Source organism: Rhinopithecus bieti, unplaced genomic scaffold, assembly GCF_001698545.2.
Source record: "Rhinopithecus bieti isolate Rb0 unplaced genomic scaffold, ASM169854v2 scaffold_5260, whole genome shotgun sequence".
Classification (NCBI taxonomy): domain Eukaryota; kingdom Metazoa; phylum Chordata; class Mammalia; order Primates; family Cercopithecidae; genus Rhinopithecus; species Rhinopithecus bieti.
In genome coordinates this window covers 2,997,572-3,019,779 of record NW_016805896.1, presented here as the reverse complement: position 1 = coordinate 3,019,779, position 22,208 = coordinate 2,997,572, and the positions used below count along the sequence as shown (strand labels likewise).

Sequence of the window (22,208 nt, the reverse complement as noted above, 5' to 3'; positions counted from 1 at the left end):
TTTTTTTTTTTTTTTTTTTTTTTTTTTTTGCCCTTTTGCATTGGGTAGTACTTCCAGTACAATGTTGAATGAAAGGGGTGAGTAGACATCTTTGCCTTTTCTTGTTCTTGATCTTAAAGCTTTCACTATTTTCACTATTAGGTACAATGTAAGCTGTAGATTTTTTAATAGATGTTCTTTATCAAATTGAGAAAATTTAGTTTTGTTTCTAGTTTATTGAGAGTTTTTATCTTTAGTCATAAATTGGAGTAGAATTTTGTCAATTTTTTTTATCTTTTATTGCTGAACATGTAATTTTTTTATTCCTTTTTTCCATTAATGAGGTAAACTACATTGATTGATTTTTGAATGTTTAATTTACCTTGTGTTCCTGGCTTAAGCCTCATTTGGTCATGTTTTGTTTATTTTTATTTTTACTCTGTTGAATTGATTACCTGTTATTTTGTTAAATATATTTGTATCATCAGAAATATTTGTAGTGTTCATGAAATGTCTTACTATATTTTAATTTAATTTTTAAAATTACAGTGAGATATACATAAAATTTACTATTCTAACCAGTGTTTTAGTGTACAGTTCGGTAGTGGTAAGTGCATTCACACTGTTGTGCAACCAGTCTTCAGAACTTCCTCATCTGCTGTAAAACTCAATGTCCATTAAACAACTTCTCATTACTCCTCTCACCAGCCCCTAGTAACCACTGTTCTACTTTGTATAGCCAGGAATTTTACCTCATCATTTAAGTGAAAATAGTATGTATGTATTTTTAATGTGGTAAAATACACATGACATAAATTGATAATTAGTGACGTTTAGTATACTTACAGTTTTATACAACCATCACCATTTTGTAGTTCTAGAACATTTTCCATAATCCCAAAGGAAACTGTTCACCAGTTACTCCCCATTTTCCTATTCCCCTGTGACTCTGGCAGCTTCTAATTTGTTTTCTGTCTCTAAGGATTTGCTGACTCTGGTTATTCTCTCTAACTGGAATTATAGAATATGAGGCCTAATATGTCCAGCTTCTTTCTATTAGCATAATTTCAAGGTTGACTGAGTAACAGTTCATTGTGTGGATATGCCACATTTTGTTTATCCATTTATACTTTGATGGTCATTTGGGTTGTTTCCACCTTTTGGCTATTTAAACTACATGAATATTTGAATACAAGTTTTGTTTGAGAATGTGTTTCAGTTGTTTTGTATATACCCAGGAGCGGAATTGTTGAGTCTTATGGTAATTCTATGTTGAACTTTTTGAGGAAATGCCAAAGTAGTTTTACAACAGCCAAACCATCTTGCATTCCTATCAATGTGTGAGGATTCTAGTTTCTCCACATTCTTGCCACCATTTTTTGGATTATGGCCATCCTAGTAGATATGCAGTGGTATTGTGTGGTTTTGATTTACATTTCCAAGGTGGCCAGTGATGCTGAAAATCTTTCCATGTGCTTTTGGCCATTTGTATATATCCTCTTTGAATAAATGTCTATTCAAATCTTTTGCCCACTTAAAAAAAATTGGGGGTGTTTTTCTTTTTTGTTATTGTAACTGGTTTTTTAGATATTCTGGATGATAGATCATTATCAGATGTATGATTTACAGATATTTCTCCCATTCTGTGGGTTGTCTTTTCATTTTCTCAGTGGTGTTCTTTGAAGTACAAAAGAAAAGGTAGAGAAATCTAAATTCTCTAACTTTTATTTTGTTGATAATTGCTTTTGGTATCATGTATAAGAAACTACTGCTAAATCAAAGGTCATGAAGATTTACCTTCATGTTTTCTTCTAAGAATTTCATGGTTTTAGATCCCATATGTAGAACTTCGGTCCATTTTAAGTTCATTTTTGTATATGGTGAGACATAGTGTTCCAACTTTATTCTATTGCATGTGGAAATTCATTTGTTTCATCACCATTTATTTAAGAGACTATTCTTTTCCCATTTAATGGTCTTGACATTCTTGTCAAAAATTGACCTACTAGAGGTGTACAAGTTTATTTCTGGACTCTCAGATCTATTACATTGATCTGCATATCTGTCCTTATGCCATTAATGGACTGTTTTAATTAGTATAGCTTTGTAGTAAGCACTGAAATCAGGAAGTACAAGACCTCCAACTTTGTCCTTTTCAAGATTGTTTTGGCTATTCGGAATCCCTTACACTGCCATGTTAATTTTAAAATCAGCTTTTCCATTTCTGCAAAAAAGGCAGTTGGCATTTTGATAGGATTGTGTTAAACCTGTCAATGTCACCTTAACAATATTCAGTCTTCCTGTCTGTAAGCATGGAATGTCTTCGATATTTAGGTCTTGTGTAATTTCTTTTAGCAGTGTTTATAGTTTTCAGTGTATAAGTTTTTTATCTTTTTGGTTAAATTTATTTGTAAGTATTTTATTCATTTTGATGCTTTTGTAAATGAGATGGTTTTCTTAATATCCTTTCAGATTGTTCATTGCTGATGTAGAGGAACACAAATGGCTATTGTGTGTTGATCTTATACTCTGAAACTTTACTGAATTTGTTTATTAGCAGTAATAGTCTTATTTATTTATTTATTGAGGATTCTCTAGGGTTTTCTAAATACAGTAGTCTCCCCTTATTGGGGAATATGTTCCAAGACCTTCAGTGGATGCCTGAAACTGCTGATAGTACCAAGTCCTATATATATTTTTTCCTATACTTACATACCTATAATAAAGTTTAATTTATGAGTTAGGCACAATAGGGGATTAACAACAATAACTAATAATCAAATAGATCAATAAGCACAATATGCCAACATCACTATTCTTGTGCTGTGGAGCCATTATTTACTAAAATAAGAGTTACTTAACCACAAGCACCGTCATACCTCAATCTGATAACCGAGAGGGATACTACATGACTAACGCCTATACACTGTGGATGTGCTGGCCAAAGGATGAATCATGTCCCAGGCAGGACTGAGTTGGGCTGCACCAGCATTCATTATTTCTCTTTCTTACCTTAGTGCTCTGCCTAGAATTTCTAGTACATGGATGAGTGGAGTGGCAGAAGCAGGCATCTTTTTCCTGATCTAAGTGGGAAAGCTCTGTTTTTCATCAGTGGAATAACATGTTAGCTGTGGGTTTTTCGTAAGTGCCCTTTACCATGTTAAGAAACTCATGCTTTTCTTAGTTTGAGTGTTTTTTGTCATGAAAGGGTTTTAGATTTTGTCAAAAGCTTTTCTGCATCAATTGATGTGGTCATGTTTTTGTTTTTTGTTTTTCCTGCTGATATGCTGTATTACATTGATTAATTTTCTTGTGTTGAATCATCCTTGTATTCCTGAGATAAACACCAATTGGTTATGTTATAAAATCACTTAATACGCTTTTGGATTTGGTTTCCTGGCATTTTGTTGGGGATTTTTGAATCTGTGTTCATAAAGGATATTGTCTGTAGTTTTCTTTTCTCATAACGTCATTATCTGGCTTTGGCATCAGGTAATGCTGGCCTCATAACATGAATTAGAAAGTATTTCCTCACTTTATGTTTTTTTGGAAGAGATCGAGATGGATTGCTGTTAATTCTTTAAGTGTTTGGTAGAATTGATCAGTGAAGCCGTCTGGTCCCTGGATTGTCTTTGTTGGGAAGGTTCTGATTACTGAGTCAATCATTTTACTTGGTATAGGTCCATTCAGATGTTCTGTTTGTTCTTGACGCAGTTTTGGTTATTTAATTTTTTTTTTAAGAAATTTGTCCTTGTTATGTAGGTTATCTAATTTGTTGACATACACTTGTTCATAGTATTCTGTTATAATACTTTTTAATTTCTGTAAAGTTGGTAATAATGTCTCCACTTTTATTTCTAATTTTATTTGCATTATCTCTTATTTTCTTCATAAGCCTAGCTAAAAAATTGTCTGTTTTGTTGATATTTTCAAAGAACCAAGTTTTGTTTTTATATATTGTATTTTTTTTAGTTCTCTGTCTTTATTCTAATCTTTATTTTCTTCCTTTTGCTAGGTTTTTATTTAGTTTGCTTTTGGTTTCTAGTTCCTTAAGGGGTAAAGTTAAGTTACTGATTTGAGATCTCTTTTTTAATTTAGGGTAGGAATTTATAGCCATAAATTTTCCTCTGAGCACTGCTTTTGCTTCATCCCATAGTTTTGGTATGTTGTGTTTTTGTTTTCATTCATTTCAAGATACTTTCTAATTTTCCTTGTGATTTCTTCTTTGACCTATTGATTGTTTAAAAGTGTATTAATTTCCACATATTTGTGCATTTTTTTGTTTTTTCTTTTGTTATTGATTTAGAATTTTATTCTATTATGGTGGAAAAGGTACTTTGTATGTTTTCAGTTTTTAAAACATATTGAGACTTGTTTTATGACCTAACATATGGTTTATCCTGGAGAATGTTCTATGTGCACTTGGGAATAATATGTATTTAGCTGTTACTTGGTCGAGCGTTCTGTATATGTCTTTTAGGTCTAGTTGGTTATAGTGTTGTTCAAGTCCTTTCTTGTTACAGGCCGAAAGAATGAGGGTTGTGATCAACTCAGTATGCCACTGGAGGCTATATGAGTAAACAGCAAACTGCTTCTCATAAATGCAGAATGATTCTTTTAAACAATCAATAGGTCAAAGAAGAAATCACAAGGAAAATTAGAAAGTATCTTGAAATGCAGAATGTTGGCAATCTGACAAACTGCGTCTGCTGCCCAGAAGGAATGCTGAGGGCAGTCACGACTGAGGCACAAGTGTTTCTTGTGATTAGGCAAATCTGAAGCCTGTTAGCAATAACTTGAACCTGTGATCAATGAAGCAGCTGACCAATCGTTACCTCCTCTTCCCTGCCCTTGCTACCCAATAAATAGGAAGGGCTGTGGAAGCTCAGGGGCTGCCTTTGCTCACTAGAAGCAGGGAGCTCTTTTTTTCCCCTGGAACTTTCTTTAAAACAGTTTCTTTGTTTTTTTGTTATCATTTCTATGTTCATCTCTTTGTTTAGTCTAGTAATGACAGTCTCAAGCAGTAACAGTAGTAACTGCTGTAATGATGGTCTCAAACAGTAACAGTAGTAACTGCTGTAATGATGGTCTCAAACAGTAACAGTAGGAGCAGCTGTAATGAAGGTCCGCAATAATAATTGTGGCAGTCTGCCACACTTTGTTATTCTTCTTCTGTCTAGATGTTCTATATGTTATTGAAAGTGTGTTATTGAACTCTCTATTATTCTAGAACTGTTTATTTTATCTTCAGCTATGTTAATATTTTCTTCATATATTTTGAGGTGCTGTTTGGTGTATATTTTATAATTTTGTATCTTCTTAAGGAATTGACTATCTCTGCCTATTATGGCATTCTTTGTTTTAAAGGCTATTAGTTTGATATTAATATAGCAAACTAAACTGTCTTGGTTAATATTTGCATGTTGTATGGAATACATTTTTTCATCTTTTAACTTTCAACCTTTATGTCTTTCAATTTAAAGTGATTGTCTTCTGGGGAATACAAACCTGTAGTTAGATTATGATTTTAAAGATCCTATAGTTAGATTATGATTTTAAAGATTTATCTCCACCTTTTATTTGTTGAGTATAACCCATTTACATTTAAAGTAATTACTTAGAAGGAATTACTATTTTGCATATGTGTATGAAAAGACATTTCTTTATTTGTTCCTCAGTTACCCCAGTAGTGCTGTCATTTGTTTGATTTTTTTCTAATGTGTCATTTTGATTCCCTCTTCATTTCTTTTCTATATATTTTTTAAGTTATTTTATTAGTGATTACCCTGGGGATTACAGTTAACACAGTAAATTTGTGACACTCTAATTTGAATTTTACCAATTTAGCTTCAGTGGCACTTTAAAACTCTGCCTTTACACAGCTGTATCTTCTATCCCATGTTGTTATTGTCATTAGTTACATTTTATACACTGTGTGCTTTTTTTTTTTNGTTTGATTTTTTTCTAATGTGTCATTTTGATTCCCTCTTCATTTCTTTTTCTATATATTTTTTAAGTTATTTTATTAGTGATTACCCTGGGGATTACAGTTAACACAGTAAATTTGTGACACTCTAATTTGAATTTTTACCAATTTAGCTTCAGTGGCACTTTAAAAACTCTGCCTTTACACAGCTGTATCTTCTATCCCATGTTGTTATTGTCATTAGTTACATTTTTATACACTGTGTGCTTTTTTTTTTTTTTTTTTTGAGACAAAGTCTTGCTCTGTCACCCAGGCTGGAGGGCAGTGGCGCAATCCCAGCTCACTGCAACCTCTGCCTCCTGGGTTCAAGTGATTCTCCTGCCTCAGCCTCCCGGGTAGCTGTTACAGGCGCCTGCCACCAAGCCCAGCTAATTTTTTTGTATTTTTAATAGAGACAGGGTTTCACCAGGTTAGCCAGGCTGGTCTCGAACTCCTGACCTCAGGTGATCCACCCACCTCAGCTTCCCAAAGTACTGGGATTACAGGCGTTAGCCACCGTGCCTGGCCCACTGTGTGCTTTTTATGGGCTGAATTGTGTCCTCCCTAAATTCATATGTTGAAGTGTTAATCCTCAATATTTCAGAAGGTAATTGTGTTTGGAGACAGGTCCTTCAAAATGGTTATTAAGGTGATGTGAGATAATATGGGTGAGCCTTAATCCAACATAACTGTTACCTGTGTAAGAAGAGTAGATTAGAACCCAGACATGCATGTATGCAGTAGAAAGACTATGTGAGGACACAGCAAGAAGGCAGCCATCTGCCAGCCATCTGGGAGAGACTTCACAAGAAACTAATCCTGCTGATACCTTGATCTTGGACTTCTAGCCTCCAGAAATGTGAGGAAATAAGTTTCAGTTGTTCAAGCTACTCAGTCTGTGGTCACACTTTGTATGGCAGCCCGAACGAATTAATATGGTGCTCATTAACTTGGATTGATGATTATTGTTTAAGTTGTCTTTTGAATCATATTCAAAATAAGAGAAGTTCCATATCAAAAATACAATACTACTGACTTTTGTATTTACTTATCTAGTTACCTTTACCAGTTTTCTTTATTTCTTTGAATGGCTGTGAGTTATTGTTTAATGTTTGTTCATTTTAGCCTGAAGGACCGCTGTTAGCATTTCTTGTAGGATGGGTCTACTGGTGATGAACCCACTCAGCTTTTGTTCCATTGGGAATGTCTTAATTTTCCCATCCACTCCCTTTTTTTTTAATTTTGAGAGTTAAGTTCACGTAATGTTAAATCATTCATTTTAAGTACACAAGGCAGTGGCATTTAGTATATACACAGTGTTGTGCAACTACAATCTTTATCTAGTTTGAGAACATTTTCATCACTCCAAAAAAATCTTCATACTCATTTAACAGTTACTATATTTATATCTCCTCCCTTCAACCCCTGGCAACCACTAGTTTACTGTTTCTATTGATTACCTATTCTTGATATTTTATATAAATGTAATTATATGGTGTGATCTTTTGTGTCTAGCTTCTTTCGCAATGTTTTCAAGGTGAATCTGTGTTGTAATATGTAGCAGTACTTCATTTCTTTTTATGCTAAATCAGATTCTATTGTAAAGTTTTACCACAATTTATGATTTATTCATCTGTTGATAGCCTTTTTTGCTTGTTTTCACTTTTTGACTATTGTATATAGTGCAGCTATGAATATTTATGTACAAGGATGTATTTTGAGTACATTTTCAAATTCCTGTGGGTATATACCTAGGAATGGGATTGCTGGATTGCATGGTAATTCTATGTTGAAGTTTGTGAAGAGCTGTGAAAATGTTTTCTGCAGCTGCAGAGTGTTTTAATAGTCCTACCATCAATGTACAAGGATTCTGGGTCTCTTCATATGCTTGCCAACACTTGTTATTTTCCATTTATTATATTAAATGATAGATTTAAATGATATCTTATAGTAGTTTTGATTTGTATTTCTTTAATGACTGTTTATGTTGAGGGTCTTTTCATGTGCTCGTTATCCATTTGTGTATCTCCCTTGAAGAAATATCTGTTCAAGTCCTTTCTCCATTTTTAAATTGGATTGTTTGTTGTTGTTGAGTTGTAAGATTTCTTTGTATGTTTGGTTACTAGACTTTTATCAGATTATATGACTTACAGATATTTTCTGCCAATTCTTTTGAGTTTTCTTTTCAGTTTCTTGGTGGTGTCCTTTGAAGTACAAAAGTTTTAAATTTTGATTAAGTCTAAATTCTTAATTTTTTATTTTGTTGCTTGTGTTTCTAGTGTCAGATGTAAGAATCTGTTGCTAAATCTAAAGTCGTGAAGATTTACATCCCTGTGTTTTCTTCTGAGAGATTTATGGTTTTAACTGTTATATTTAAGTAGTTAATTCATTTTGAGTTAATTTTTATATATGATGTGATGGAGGCATCCACTGTCTTTCTTTTGCATGAAGATACCCAGTTGTCCCAGCTCTCCTTTCATTTTGAAGGATAATTTTCCAGATATTGGATTCTTGGTTAACAGGTTTTTTTTTTTTTCTTTCAGGATTTAAAATATATCATTTTGTCATCTTCTGGCCTTCATCATTTCTCATTAGGAATTGACTCTCTTACTGAAGATTGCTTGTGTATGATGAATCATTTCCCTCTTGTTGTTTTTAAGATTTTCTCTTGTCTGATTCTAGACAGTTTTATTGTAATATGCGTTGGTGCAGATTTCTTTGTTTATCCTCCTTGGAGTTTGTTGACATTTTTGGATGTGTAGTCATGTCTTTTATCTAATTTGGGAAGTTTTTTGGACATTATTTCTTCAGGCATGCCTTTTTGCCTGTTTCTTTCTTCTTCCTTTGTGACTTCCATTATATGCATGTTGATACCCTCGATGTCATTCCACAGGTCCATTAAACTCTCTTCACTTTTTCTTTCTACTGCTTAGATTGAATAATTTCAATTGTCCTACCTTCAAGTTTGCTGACTGTTTCTTGTGCTTTCTTTCTCACATCTGCTGTTGCACTCCTCTAGTCATTTTAAAATTTTGAGTATTATACTTTTCAGCTCGTGAATTTCTAGGTGGTTCCTTTTTATAATTTTGTTCTCTTTACTGATATTCTCTATTTGTTCAGGTGTTGTTTTCCTGGTTTTCCTTAGTTTCTTGATCATAGTTCTTTTAGTTCTTTGAGTATATTCAGGATAGCTGATTTCCAGTCTTTGCCTAATAAATCCAATATTAAGCTATCTCAATGTAGCTTTCTATTAACTTCTTGTTCTCCTATTAATGGGTAAAAAATTCTTATTTCTTTTTATGCCTTGTAGTTTTTATTCACAACTAGCATCGTGAATGTTATAATATGGTGATTGTGGAACTAGATTTCCTTCACCTTCCCAGAGTTTGCACTTGTTGCTTGTTGAGGTTTGCTGTTTCCTGTTTGCTTAGTGACTTTTCCAGAGTATTTTTACAAAGACTTCCTTGTCATGTAGAGTCTCTGAGGTCTTTGTTTTGTTATTTCAATGTCAGCCAGTGACTTGACCTTGAACCACTGAAGCCAAAAAGAGAAAAACATACTCTCCCAATCATTTTAGATTGGCTCTAATCAGGTGTATTCCTTCAATAGTCAGCCAGTTAGTCTACAACTGTGCATTAGCCTCCAGCTACTGCTTGCACTGAGCCTAAAGATCAGCCAGAGGTGTGTACCTTTTCTAAGGTTTTTTCTGAGCATGCGTATGGCTATCAGCATATGCATTACACTCTGGATTCCCTGGTATATGCGGAAGTCACTCAAAGTCCTTATTTTACCAAATATCTTCTTTTTCATTCTTCTCTTTCCTAAGGTTTTTGGTCCATCTACTTGCCCCACCTGCTGTCTCTTTTGCCAGGTATGTGTGAGTAGTATATGTCTTTAAATGATTTTGACAGACAGTGCTTGGAAATCAGCTCTAGCCTGAAGGAGCTGACACAAAAGCAAGCGTCTCTTCCAATCTGTCAGGTCAAAATAAATAACCACAAATATTTGATAACAAGGTCCATATTGTCCCATTAGTACCAGCAATCCTCACCAAGATTGAGCCATCATCCTGGCGGCCACCATTGATCTGGGGAATGGGGGATGAATGGTAGGTGGACAAGTGAAAACACCATACCATACTTTTACCAAAATTTCCCAGCCTCTTTCCTCATTAAGAGCTCCCATGGTTACTATGAGTTTTGATTAGCTTTCAGAGTTCTGAAAAAGTTGATTTGGTTAGTTTTCGCCAGCTTAACAGTCACTTCAGTGGAGAGAGAAATTTTTGGAGCTCCCTACTCTGCTATGTTTTGCGATGTTACCCTTCCATGGTGGTGGTTTTAAATACTTTGGGATTTTCCAGAAAATTTTTTAAAAAATTTGTTTCTAATTTAATTATTTTATGGTCAGAGACTATTCTTTATATGATTTTGGCCTTTCTATATTTATTGAAACTTGTTTTATAGTGCTAGGCTATGACCAATTTTGAAAAACGTTTCATGTGCTTTTGAAAATAATGTTTGTTCTATCATTGTTTATAGTGGTCTATGGTTGCCAATTAGGTCAAGTTGAGTGATAGTTTTATTCAAGTTTTCATTATTTATAGTGATTTTTTTTCTCTTTATATATGGTATTCATATTACCAAAAAAGGAATGCCGTTATCTCCAGCTGTACTTGTAGATTTGTCTGTTTCTCCTTTCATTTTTGTCGGTTTTGCTTCAGTTATATTGAACTTGTAATAATAGATTAATGTACTTTTACAATTATTATATTTTCCTGATAGACTATTTTATCATCATATGCCCCCCTTTATCCCTGCTAATATTAGTGGTCCTGTAGTCTGCTTTTTCTGATATTAATATATCCATGGCAGCTTTTTTTTTTTTAAATTAGCATTTGCATGGTATACTTTATTTTTTTCTTTAAGCATTTTATCTTGAAATAATTTTAGACTTACACATGAGTAACAGATAGTTCAGAGAGTTCCCATTTAGCTTTCATTCAGCTTTCTCTAGTATCTACAGCTCATATAGCTATAGTATATTTATTAAAACTAAGAAGTTAACACTGGTATAGTACTGTTAATTAGCCTGTCAACTTTGTTTGGGTTTTCCTGGTTTTTAACTCTTAACCTATTTCCATTCCAGGATCCAATTCAGTATGCCACATTGCATTTAGTTGTCATATCTTCTTAATCTTCCCCATTATATACAGCTTTCCTTATTTTTCATGACCTTGACACTTTTGAAAAATACTGGTCAGTTTTTTTGTAGACTGCTCCTTAATTTGGAATTTGATATCTTCTAGGACTAGACTGGGTTTTTGGGAAGAATTCCACAGAGGTTAAGTTCCCTTTTTATCCCACATGATGCATCATCAGCATATGATACCAGCATGACCTAGTATGCTTGATTAACACATGTTTTCTCTTAATACTTTTAGTAAGTATTTTATGGTTGCCTTTTTTTACACTTAAATCTCTGATCCATTTGTAATTTTTCCTAGTGAATGGATTTAATTTTTTTATATGACTTTCCAAGAATTCTAGTACCACTTATTAAATTTTTCATTTTTTCCCCTTGGATTGAGATACAGTCTTTTTTTGTACATACAACTTCATGAGCAATTAAATCTATGTTTTTATAATATGTTCCATAAGCAATTGAATCTTTTGTATGTTTATAATTCTATCCATTTGCATGCCAGTATTGAACTATTTTTATTATATCTTAATATTTGTGTGTATCTTTATACTCCTCCCCACCTTCATTGTTCGTTTTAACAAGTGCAGTTTCCTCTCTATTCTTGTTTCAATATGTCTCTTTTATTTTTTAGTTTTCTTTCATCACCTGAAGCGTTCTGATGACTTTGTTTTGTTTTCTTATTTTAATAAATTTATGTTTGTTGAGTTCTTTTTTCTGTTCTCAATCTTATTATTGGATTAATTTATTTCAATTTTCATATATATTGGCATGAAGTTGTTCAGAGTTATTGTGTAAATGATGTGCCTTTAAAAAAAAATGATTAATTCCCTCCCTCACTCTCTGCCTCCCTCCCTTCTTTTCCTCCATCTCTCCCTCCCTCCCTCCCTCCCTCTCTCCCTTTCTCCCTCTGTCTCACTCTCTCACTCTCTTTCTCTTTCTCTCTTTGGGGACAGTGCCTTGCTGTGTTGCCCAGGCTAGTCTTGAACCCCTGGGCTCAAGCTCTCCTCCTGCCTCAGCCTCCCACAGTGTTGGGATTATAGGTGTGAGCCACTGCACTCTGCCTTCTTGTATTTTTTGCTTTGAAAAATTCTGCTCTTTATTATTCTTGTCTTTTTTTTTTTTTTTTTTTTTAGGAGTGGAATTTTTTTTATCTTTCTTGTCCTTTTTTTTTTTACAGTAGTTGAATTTATTTTTCTATCCGTAACTTTTATAATGGATATGTAACTCATTGATTTTCATTTCCTTTTTTCTTTTTTAATGTATGCTTATAACACTGTATTTCCCTCTAAACGTTTTCTTATTCCACATATTTTGATATGTAATATTTTACTAATATTATATTTTACAAATATACATATTTGATCTGTATATTTTGCTATTTTACCATTTAAAATTTTCTTTAATTTTTGACATGTTTTATTTAAATGCTTCTTAATTTGTAAACAAATTGGGGATCTGTGTATATTTGATAGCTATCTGAATTGAATTGTGAAAAGAATGTATTTTACGTGATTTTACTAGTTTGAAAAAATCTTGGAACTTGCTTTACTAGCCTACCATATGGTCGTATTTTGAATATGTTCATATATGTTTAAAACAATACATGTTTTGCTTGTTGAGGGCGTCGTTCTTTTATATTCATTAAGTCATCTTGATTATGTTCAAATCTTCTATTTACTTAGTGATTTTTTTAACTTATAAATTTCTGAGAAAGATGTTTTAAAGTTTCCCACTGTGATTTGAGTCTTATTTCTCTTAGTTTTATCAATTTTGCCTTGTGTGTTTGACTCTATATTTATTAGTTTTATACAATTATAGTTTGCTTTTTTTTTCATTGTTGTTAAATGAACCTCTGGTTACCCTGGAGATTTGTAGTACACATTCTTGACTAATCACAGTCCTTGAATATTAATTGGCACTTTTAGCTTTTCTAAACAGTGCAAGAACTTTAGAACACAAGAGCTACATTTTCCTTTCTTGGTATATATTATGTTACATGTTACAGTTCTGTGCGTTTATATGTATATTTAAATTTTAACTCAGCATAATATCACTGCTCTTTGTAACATTTTAAAATAATTTTAAGCTTATAGAAAAGTAAAAATATCACAGGGTGGGAGAATAGGAAATGAACTCCTAATATGTACAAAACTTTTTGGCAGAATGAAAATGTTTAAAATTAGGTTATGGTGATGATTACAGAACTCCATAAAATATACTAAAAGCCATTTAATTGGATATTCTAAATGGGTGAACTTTATGATATGGAAAAAATATCTCAATAAAGCTGTTTTTTAAAAAAAATAGTACAGAGGGTTCTCTTCCCTTCCCCTAGCTTTCTCTAATGATAACATCCCGAATAATCATGGTGAAATTATAAAAAATTAACCTTGGTACTGTAGCATTAATTGCTAGAGGGTTTATTCAGATTTTACTAGTTTTTTTTTTTTTTTAAACAACTATGTTCTTTTCTAGTATTCTGTTTTGCATTCAGTTTTCATGTTTCTTTAGTCTCCTCTTGTTTGTGGCAATTCCTTAGTTTTTTCTTGCCTTCCAAGTCTTGGCACTTTTGAAGAGTACTAGTAAGATGTTTTGTAGTAATTCCTTCGATTTAGTTTTTTCTCATGATTATATTGTTTTCCGATACATTATGTCAGGGGGTACATGAAGTTGATGTGTTGATATGTCTTATCACTGGTGGTTTTAACTTTTGTCACTTGGCCAGTGTATAGTGTGCTAGGTTTCTCCCCTGAAAAGTTATTATTTTTCTCTGTGTAATTAATTAATATCCTGGGGGAGATCCATTGAGACTATTCAAATATACTGTTTGTTCTGAAACCTTTACCCACCACTATAAACATCCATCCAAGAAACTTGCCTGCAATTATTACAGTGATGTTCTAATGGTTACTTTATATTTCCTTTGTTTTGCATTTATTAATTGGAATTCATATTTAAGGATGAACTCTCCCTTATTATTATTTCTTTATTTGTTACAGTATTTATTTTATTTATTTTTATCAGTATCAAACTCATGGACATTTATTTTCTTCTTTTTTTCTGTTTAGACAGGATCTTGCTCTGTTGCCCAGGCTAAAGTAGTGATGTGATTATGGCCTAATGCAGCCTCAACCTCCTGGGCCAAGCAGTGCTCCCATCTTAGCTTCCCAAGTAGCTGAGACTACAGGCCTGCATCATCACGCTCAACTAATTTTTTTATTCTTTTGTACATATGGGGTTTCATCGTGTTGCCCAGGCTGGTCTTGAACTCCTGAGCTCACGCCATCTACCAACCTTGGCCCTCAAAAAGTGCTGGGATTACAGGCATGAGTCACTGTGCCCAGTCCCATTTATTTTATTCTAACCCAGGACTCACAAAGACAAAAATGAAATAATAAGATGTTACATTAAAAAAGAAACAACTTTTTATTTTGAGATAATTGTAGATTCACCTGCAGTTGTTAGACATAACATAGAGAAAGCCCAGGTACCTTTTACCAATGGTAATGTTTTGATTACGGTACAATATCACAGGAAATTGACATTGATAGAATTCATCAATTGTGTACAGATTTCGCCAATTTTACATGTGTTTATTTGTGTATGTCTTTAATTCAGTGCAATTTTTTCATGTGTAGATTTGTGTACCATTGTCATAGTCAAGATATGAAACCGTTTTTTTTTTTTTTTTTTTTTTTTTTTTTTTTTTTTTTTTTTTACAAGGATTACTTATGTTACCTTTTTGTAGACACAGATACTTTCTTTCCTATCTGCCTTCTCTAATCTCTAGAAACCACTAATCGGCTGTCTCTATGATTTTGTCATTTCAAGAAAGCTATGTAAGTGGAATCATACAGTATGTAACATTTTGTGACTGACTTTTTTTTCTAACTCAGCGTAATTCTCTTTAGGTCCATTCATGTTGTTGCGTGTATCAATAATTTGTTCCTTTTTACTGCTGACCGATATTCCATGATACAGATGTCCCGCAGTTTGTTTGATCATTCACCTGTTGAAAGACATTTATGTTGTCTCCAGTGTTATAAATGAAGCTGCTATGAACATTCATATGTAGGTTTTTGTGTGAACATCACATTTTAATTTCTTTGGGATACTGTAACTAATGTTTAGTTTCATAAGAAACTACTGAACTATTTTCCAGAATTATTACACCATTTTACATTCCCAACAGCAATGCAAGAGGTCTTCTTGCATTCTTGCTAACATTTGTTATAATTAATTTCTAGTCTAGTCATTCTGGTAGGTGCTTAGGGATATCCCATCTCGATTTTAATTTGCATTTCTCTAATGGGCAGTGATGTTGGACATTGTTTCATGTGCTTATTATTTCCTTCTGTATCTTCTTCAGTGAAATGTCTATTCATTCCTTTTGCCCCATTTCTTATTGGAATTTTTTTTGTTGTTGTAACTTTTGAATTTTGAGAGTTCTTTATATGTTCTAGATAAAAATCCTTTATTGGATATGTACTTTGCGAATACTTTTATCTAGTAAGTAGCTTGCCTTTCATCCCCTTGACTGGATTTTCCTAGAACAAAAGTTTTAATTTAACCAGGTCCAGTTTTTTTTCCTTTTTAAGCCCATGACCATTTCAAGTTAACTTTTGAATAACGTGAGGTTGCGGTTCTTTATTTTTTTTCCGATTGATGTGCAGTTATTCCAGCACCATTTGTTGAAATCTTTTTTGCACTTTTGTCAGAAATTGGCATATTCATATGGGTCTTTGTCTGGGTTCTTTTTTCTGTTCCACTGGCCTATGTGTCTATTTCTTTGCCAACTGCTTTGATTACTATAACTATATAGTAAGCCTTAATACTAAGTAGAATGACTTTTCCTATATTATTCTTCTTTTTCAAAATTATTTTAACTCTTCTCATCCTGTGCCTTTCCATAATAGTTTTGGAATAAGCTTATTAATGTCTACAAAAAATTCTGCTGTTACATTAATAGGTGTTACGTTAAACTATAGATCAAATTTGGGAAGAATCGCTGCCTTTGCTGTATTGGGTCTTCTCATCTATGAACATGGTATATTGCTCCAATTATTTAGGTCTTTGATTTCTTACAATAGCTTTTCGTAATTTTCGGGATACAGATACTGTACGTGTTTTCTTATATCTAAATATTTAATTTTCTTTGGAGCAATTGTAAAAGGTATTAAATTTTTAATTCTGCTGTTCACATTTTGTTGACAGTGTATAGAAATATGATTGAATTTTGTCTGTTGATCTTGACTCCTACAACCTTGCTGAACTCACTTATTAATTCTAGGAGTTTTGCTGTTTATTCTTTGGGATTCTTTTCTGTAGACTATCATGTCATTTGCAAATAGGGACAGTTTTTTGACTTCCTTTCCAATGGGTATCTCTTTTGTTTCTTTTTCTAAACTTCTGGTCCTAAGTAGGAGTTCCAGTGCTCTGTGAGTAAGAATAATGAGAGAGGACATCCTTGTTGTGTTCTTGATTTTAGGTGGAAGGCATTCAACTTATCACCATTATTCCTAGTTTTATAAGATTTTTATTATGATTGCATGCTGAATTTTGTTAAATGCTTTTTCTCTGTCAATTGATATGATCACGAGTTTTCTTCTTTAGCCTATTGATATGGTAGATTACATTGATTGATTTTTGAAAGTTGAATCAGCCTTGCATACCTGTAGTGCCTCACTTGTTATAATTGTTTTTATGTGTTGCAGGATTTGATTTTCTATGATTTTGTTGGTAATTTTATATCAAAGTGGTCTGTAGTTTTTTTTTTTTTTTTTTTGGTACTGTCTTGGTCTGTTTTGGTATTATAGTAATACTAGTCTCAAAATGAGTTAGGAAGTGTTCCCTCTTCTATTTTCTGGAATAAACTGTGGAAAAATGTTGCTAATTCTTATTTAAATATTCAGTGAAACCATCTAGGCTTGGAGATTTAATATAACGTTTTAGTTAAAAAATTCAATTTCTTTAATGGCTTTAAGATTATTCAAGTTGTCTATTTCATCTTGGTTGAACTTTAGGAGCTTGTGGTTTTCAACAATTGTTTCTTTTTTTTTTTAAGCTAGTTTCTAAGTTAATGACTTCAGGATCTGCACTTTCATTTCTGACATTAGTGATTTGTTTAATTTTTTTACGTTTGTTTTGCTAGATTTAGTTTATTGACGTTTTCTTCAAAGAACTAGCTTTTATTTTGTTGATTTTCTCAATTTTGTTCTCTTTTTTTTTTTTTTTTTTTTTACTCTTACCTCTATTATTTCCTTCCTTCTCATTGCTTTGGACTTATTTTCCTCTTCTTTTTTTTTTTTTATGTCTTATAGTAGGAACTTAGAGATCATTCTTTTTCAGTGTAAGCATTTAATGCTATACACCTTCTTCTCAGCACTGCTTTTACTGTACCCTAGCTATTTTAATTCATTGTTTTCATTTTTATTTCATTCTTCTTTGATTTTATTTTCATTCAATTCTATGCATTTTTTTAAATTTCCCTTGAGACTTCTTTGATCCGTCAGTTTTTTAAGTCATGCCATGTAATTTCCAATCGTATGGAGATTTTTCTCATCTTTCTATCACTGATTTCTAGTTTAGTTCTATTATGAATAGAGAATAACTTGTAAAATGTTTTTGAGCCTTGTTTTATGATGTAGTATATAGTTGATCTTGGTGAATGTTCATGAGTGCTTGAAGAAAACATTTATAATTGTAACTCTCTTGAGTGACTTTGAGAGATCTGCTTCCTGTTAGCTTTAATATATTCTCCCTCTCCTGTTTTTGGTTTGTTTAGTAATCCTATATGTAACTAATCTTTTCATCTGTGCTGCTACTCCCTCTGCTGCACTTAAGTCATCTTTATTTTGCTGAAACTCTGACTCCTGTTTCAGTCCATCACCCCCTGGTGGATGCCCTCTTCTCCCTGCTTGTGTTGCAGCACACCAGTTCAGGATACATGCTGCCTGAATGCCCTCCTTATACCTTTTCTGGGTTCTGGGGGACTCTTCATGGTTAGAGTCATCCACTCATTTATGCGTGTTCATATCCCACAGCCAGGCCACTGTTTTGTGGTCATGTCCTCCCTTACACTTTTTCTGGCTCTGACTCTAGCCTGTTGGTCTGCTCCTTGTGTGATGTCCTCTGTTACCCACCTCAGACTTGTGTCATTCACATCAGCACTGCCCCTTTTTGAGGATAACCCTGCTGTCTGCCTGGCTCTGATGCTACACATGGGGCTGCCCCCCTGAGTATATGTCCTCATCCTCTTTGAGCTCTAATACCCTGTTTCAGGTTAAGCCTTTGTTGGCTAATCTTCACCAGTACCCACTACCAACCCCTACATAGATCCACTCCTCCCCATACTTGGGCTCTGAATCTCCATGCTCAGTCACCCCAGTCCTCCTGCAAGGACACCCACCTCACCTTACTTTGGTTCTGCCACATTGCGCTTGGCTGCTTCTCCACATGGATGTCCTTCTTCTCTTACTTAGGTTCTAACACTGGGCTGGTATTAGATCACCCCCATGTGTGGATGCCCTTGTCAGCCAAGGGATGCTTGAGCCCCGACACCCCACCCCAGGAAACTCTTCTGTACAGATGTTCTCTTTATCCCACTCAGATTCTGACTCTACTTGTCATTATGGTCTTAGGATTTAATTGTTCAGGAAGGAAAAGGAAAGTGGAAAATAAATGAAAAAAAAAAGGAATGAAAGCTCAACTTTCAGATGAGAAAAAAGTTATCTCTTTGAGTAAAGACATTAAGTGTATTTCCTTGTTAATGAATAAGCACATTATATACTTTTTTCCCAATTATGTCATATAAAATAAGACAAACCCTCTGCTTCTTTTGTATTCTGCCTATCTTGCCTGATATGTTGGGTTTTTAATCAGTCAACTTTTGGATAAATAGAGAATAGTAAGAAAGTATTAATAGAGAATGACTAGGAGGCTGAAGTTTTAAAAGTTGTCTTGATTTACATCTTTTTAGAAAATAATAGCTGTGAGGCATGAAGGATGTTTAATTTATATTAAAGGTCAAACCAAGTGGGAGAAAAATGTCAGAAGATTTAAAAAAACTTATGTATTGGTATGACATATTCAAGTATAGCATACTTAAAGAGTTTCAACACTTAGGCACATCCACTAACATTATTTTGGAGGAGAAGTCACTGAGAGTGCTTGGTACCCAACACAGTCTATTGACAAGCACATTTTCAGAAGGAGATAATATTCAGCAGCTCTCAACACAACATATAAAACAAATAACATGTGATATAGTTTGGATATTTGTCCCTTCCCAAATCTCATGTTGAAATGTGATTCCCAGTGTTGGAGGTGGGCCCTGGCGGGGGGTGATTGGATCATGGGGGTGGATTTCTTATGAATGGCTTAGCACCATCCTCTCTGTGCTGTTGTGATACTGAACTCACTATCACAAGAACAGCACAGAGAGCACATGAGAAATGAATGGTTTAGCTTTTAAACAACAACAGAATCTCATTGTTTAAAAGTATGTGGCACCTCCCCCACCATCTTGCTCTTGCTTTCACCATGTGAAATGCCAGTTTGCCTTCTGCTGTGAGTAAAAGCTTTCTGAGGCCTCCCCAGAAGCAGATGCCAGCACTGTGTTTTCTGTATAGCCTGCAAAACCAGGAGCCAATGACACTTCTTTTGTTATACGTTACCTAGTCTCAGGTATTTCTTCATAGCAGTGCAAGAATGGCCTAATATAGCATGCTTTTCAATTACAGAGTGACATGCAGTATAAAGTCAAAGCAAAACTATAACTTCTTTTAATGGTGTGAACTTTGAAGCATTCTTACAAGAGCATGGCCAAGAGTGGCTTTCATGTATCTTGGAGGGTTTAATTGAAGCCCTCTCTGTGAGGTCCTCTTTAGTTAGTATCTTTATTGATACAATGTATGAAAGAACAGTAAAGATGCCTATATAAATGTGAATAAAAGTGAAAATAAAAGTGAATAAAATATATAAATTTTAGAATTGCTATAATAGACGGAATAATTGATTCATTCAAACAGGGTGAAAGACATTAGTAACAAGTGCAGGATATTATGTGTCTAAGAATAAAAACAAATTAGAAATTTATATTAAAGAAAGACTTACTGGTTAGGCCCCATAGACTAACATAAAGAAATCTCTGGTTCATAGTTAAATTTCACTTGAATGTGATTCAGCCATTTGTGCTATTTGACAAGAAAACATGAAAATGCCTGGTATGGTTTTCTGTAATCTATGGATATCTCCTTAACAATCTGTATATGCTCAGGAAACTTTTTTGCTTGTTTTAGCCATGCTAATAAAAGAATAGAATACAAATGTGAGTCTGAATTTATGGGCTAATGAAAGACAGAAGCCACAAAGATAAATTAGGGGTATAGTGAATTATTTAGCTTGTAGAAGAGAGTGCTAAGGGATGAGTTGATATATGGGTTTCAAGTAAATGAAGGGGTTTCCCTGAGGTGTCCAGCATTGATTTACATTTGCAGAAGGATAAGTGGAATATTGATTGATCTTTCTAGGAGGTATTAAGATAGAAAGAATTCTTTTTGTTCAAGATTGCAAAATTAAGTGACCTCAGAAAGTCTTTTTCAATAAAATTAATGAATTGTTTGCATAGCTGGGGAAAGCACTGTCATTTTGGAGACTTGAAAATGAATGGCTTTGCAAAATACTACAGTTTGTGTTGAAAGATGCTTATAATTCTCTATATATTCATTTGCATTTTGTTACTGAGACTTTTTAAGATAGGGAGGGATACCATAGACTACTGCACAGATTGTACTGTAGACCTGGTCTTTAAAGGAAAAAAGTTTCAAAGTTGTAGAACAATGTAGGCCACAATTGCAATTTTTGATGTATATGAGCTATGCTCTAAGAGGCCTTAAAAAAACTCTACAGTATTTCATGTTCTAAGCCCATACTGTCAAGTAATGCATTGTTCCCCAGTGAATACTTGGGCACTAACTCATTTGAGGACATGTTTCTTTTTTAGACACAGATACTTTGATTTTTCCCAGAGGACAGTTTGCTATTTGTACTTGACATTTCTCAGAAGAAAAATAGAAAGTGTAGCACCATTAGTTTCCCATTGTAAAATGAGTAAATCATTATTATTTTATATTTATTCTGGTCTTTATTTTTTTAAACTGATTGTAAATTTTTTGTTGAAATTAAATGTGCATTGATTGCAGTACAGTATGAAAATTAGGGGGCTTAAGTTTTCAGTGACTCGGGTTTTTTTTTTTTTTTTTTTTTTTTTTTTTGTCTTCCCATCAGAAGCCTTTATGGATTTTGTTTGGGGTCAAGGGGGTAGTATACAATGGTCTTTATAATGGATTACATAGAAAATTTTAAGAAAAGGAACCTTGAACCTTGAATTTGTTTTAGGTAGAAAGGCATTCTCTGAATTTTAGTGGAATTTATACTATAGGCAGTATGTCAAAATCCATTTTCAGGTGGTCTGTTCTGAGCTCTGTAATCAAAAGAACATCTTTTGAGTAACTAATGTACACGCAACATTCTTTCTTCTGGTTCTAACCAGACCCTACCTCCTAAAAGAAGTTAGTTTTCTATAGCATTTTTTTTCTTTTACATAGTATCTGGAAACATGTACAGTGCCATATGAATGTGAATAATTTCCTGTGACCTTGCTAGATCTACTCAGAATTATGCTCGGGTCAAATTTTGGTTATGAAAAGCTGAAAGGCTACCACTACAGGTACATCTGATATGCAAGTATATGCTATAGCTATTCTCAGGCAGTTTTCATGTTCATGTGCATGTTTTTCTCTTTCATAGTTTACTTTTTATATGCCTCTTGTAGTGAATTTAGGTTTCTTAGACCTGAAATAAACAGAAGAACGGAAGTAGCACTGAGCTAAGGGAAGGGAGAAGAGAAGAGGTAACCAGAAATATATATATGGCACTTATTTAAGTTGCTACCTCAAAATTGGAACTATGGCTTGAATTTAAGACATTTGAGAATTGAGTATTCTCATGTTAGTACTTGATAATTGAAAGTGTTTATTCTTTTTTTTTTTTTTTTTTTTTT

General features: G+C 33.5%; 1 protein-coding gene across 8 annotated transcripts in view; it reads left to right on the top strand.

Annotated features, from left to right (window-relative positions):
• The window catches only part of KIAA1328 (KIAA1328 ortholog), a 400,177-nt gene that overhangs the window by 19,294 nt on the left and 358,675 nt on the right, over positions 1-22,208 (top strand). The window lies entirely within an intron of this gene.